Genomic DNA, 3,219 nt, shown 5'->3' with positions numbered 1-3,219 from the left:
GCTCCGCACTAACCAATCCCAGCTGCTATACAACATGCGTTACATAACTCTGATTGTGAAATACAGCAAATGTAAATCCTCTGGGGGTGATGTATAGCATGTATACATAGGAGTCTATTACCCCTGAGCATGCTATAAATCACCGGCATTGCTTAGACTGAAGTGACATTACATGGGGTCCATGGGGTCCAGTGAAGCGGAAAGTCACTTCACCCCTCTTAAATACTGGACAGTGTACTCGGCAGCTGGTACACCGCTGTGCGTTTTACAGGCCATATTTCACTACCGGTCATGGAGTGATCTGTGTGGTTATGAATAGTGATTATTACTATGTGATTACAATGACCATTTTTATAAACCATTATAATGGCTTAAAACAAGCTTTTGTTTACTGATATCATCCATTTCAGCCTGGGGAAAAGCTCATTAGAATGGTCTTCAATGGGATAAGCACCATGGAGTACAGAAGTCTCCCTACCCCAGGATCACTATATGTGATATACACTATATAAACAACTCTGTCAAGACACCTGTCTTAATCATGGGATTCAGGTTTACATTCAATCCCATTGCCCCCCCGTGTATAATATCTGTCCCCTCACCATGCTGTCTGCCTTTACCACGTGACAGAATTTATGGTGGTAAATAGCCCATTGATACCAGCACGGTCCTGTAATAGGAGACATAGATGTAACAAGTCCGTTTCATGACATATCTTCCTCCTAAATCTTCCCACATCACCTATGAGTGATATTACTGAGAAGAGGAAGGAATCCCATCCGCATAGCCATGAAGTGGAGACCACATAACGTTACAGAGCGGGGGGCCCGAGTGCTGAGGAGCAGAGGGCAGAAAAGTCACCAACGCTCTGCTGACTTCATAACTGCAGAGTCCAAACCTCCTCTGGTATTAATGTGCTGCCCCCGGCGTGGACCGGGGTGCTCGGATCAGGGGTGGTCGTGGCCCCGCCGATCCTTGAAAGGGGATTAATTACAGGGGATAAGTTTGTGACGCCACCTGCAGGTTGCGATAATGGGAGTACTGCCGCTGCTGGAAGGCGTACCGGGGCAGATGGTGTGGAGTAGCAAGGTGTCAGTCCCTTCGCAGGTAGGGAAGGCCCCGGCCTCTGGGGTTTTGGTGGATATTTGGGAGCGCAGGGTGCAGGGGAACCAGGGTACTCATTGTGGGTAGTCGTGGTGCTGGATGAGGATTATAAAGTAGACACTCACACTGAAGGTAAACCAAAGTCTCTGTGCCGCACTGTCACTGCGGGGAGCCCGTCCAGGTGTCCGCTCCCACCGATTTCACTTGGTAATCCGGAGCCCACCTCCATGCACAATTTAGTTTTCTGTTGTGGCCCCTTGGCTTGAAGCTGTTGGGGCCCCGCTCGCTATATATAGTGTAACTGTGCTCTTGATGGCTGGCACTTGGGATTTTAGTGGGCTGCTTTACTGGAAAGCCCTATCCCCGCTGTGTGCTGTCGCCTTCAATCTCTGAGCTCTTAGGGAAGTTCATAAAGGTACTCTCCCTCCCAGGTTAATTATCAGGACGTTGAATCGGCTCCTGACCTAGGGTCCTGTACCCCGTCGTGCTCGGTATCGGTCAGTTCTTTTGGGTTTCTGATGCCTAGACTATGTCCGTCGCACCCTTTTCCAATGTCACTGCCACCAGTCCCCGACTCCTCTGGTCCCGGACCACCGTCTGCGACCCAACCTCAGTCTAGCTCCCCGGGAGCTACTACTCCAGCTCCTCACTCCTTGAGGGCTCTTACTACTCTGCTCACTTCCTCCCTCCCACCAGTCTGCCTGACCCGTAGGTGGGTGGCCCTATTCCAGCTTGACCAACCCACTGGTGTGTCTGACAGGTCATGATGTGAGGTGTGATTGGGATTTGTGGTGCTGATGATAATGACACCGGTTTCTTAGGAACCTGGAACCATGGGGGGTAGGCCCTGCACCCTGGGTGACAGGATGCAGTTCCCTGTGGCACTCTGATATACTCAGGGGCGCCACATTAACATCTGCACAAACACTGCGCCCTGCCGGGTGCTTCATGTCATGGGTTTCCATAACTGAGCAGTTACATGCAAATCTTACATCACCAAGCACAATACTGAATGTTGGATGGAGTGGTGTGAAGCACAACACCACCACCTGGCTCTAGAGCAATGGAAACATGTTCTGTGCAGTGGAGGATCATGCTTCTCTATCTGGCATCTAAAAGAAGAGTCTGGGTTTGGTGACTGTCAGGAGAACGTTACCGGCCTGACAGCACTGTGCCATCTCTGAAGTTTGGTGTAAGAGGGATAAACAGGTTGTTTTTCAGGAGTCTGCCAACACCCTCAGTTGCAGTGATCATCGTTTTTTGATAAGGCAGGAGGTGGATTTTAGACTGAGCTGTATCACTCAGTAGCAAATTGTCGTACCTTTATGTCAAGATGACATAACAACAGAATTGTGAATTCACCTTAAAATTTATCTTAGTTCCATTAATGGGAAATCGTGATGCTCCAGTATATAAGACAGCTCCAGCATATAAGACAATTTGGACAATTGTAGCTTCCAACTTTGTGGGAACAGTTTGGGTAAGGCCCTTTTTTGTTACCCATGACTGCCCAGGACACAAAGAAAGGGCCATGTTTGGAGGACGTTGGTGTAGAACAACATGATTGGCGACACAGAGCCCTGACCTTGACCCCATCCAACACTTTTGGGATGAATTTAAAAAAGACTGTGATCCTGGCTCTCTCCTTCACCCAAATGATAAATGGGCAAAAATTCCCACAGACACCTTCAAAATCTTGTAGAAATTCTTCTCCAAAAAAGGAAGCTGTTATAGTTACAAAAAGGAAAGAAGTCAAAATAAATGGCTATGGATGGGGAATCGGAGGTCCTAAAAGCTCCTGAAGGTGTAATGTAGGGAGGGTACACACTGTTTTCTATTTAGTGTATCTCTATGGTTGAGAACCTCCAGGGATATTTTCCTCCATATGTATGACTACCTCTTCTGGTTGCCCACTTTATCATTAGTGGTGCAGGTGTTGGTCCACTGATATTTACCTTGATATGTGTGACTACCTCTTCTAGTTGCCCACTTTATCATTAGTGGTGCAAATGTTGGTCCAGTGATATTTACCTCCATATGTGTGACTACCTCTTCTAGTTGCCCACTTTATCATTAGTGGTGCAGGTGTTGGTGCCACGTGCTGCCAAATGACTC

The sequence above is a fragment of the Anomaloglossus baeobatrachus genome, chromosome 5 (genome assembly GCF_048569485.1).
Source record: "Anomaloglossus baeobatrachus isolate aAnoBae1 chromosome 5, aAnoBae1.hap1, whole genome shotgun sequence".
Taxonomy (NCBI): Eukaryota; Metazoa; Chordata; class Amphibia; order Anura; family Aromobatidae; genus Anomaloglossus; species Anomaloglossus baeobatrachus.
The sequence above is the reverse complement of the archived record's forward strand: the minus strand, read 5'-3'. Positions refer to the sequence as shown.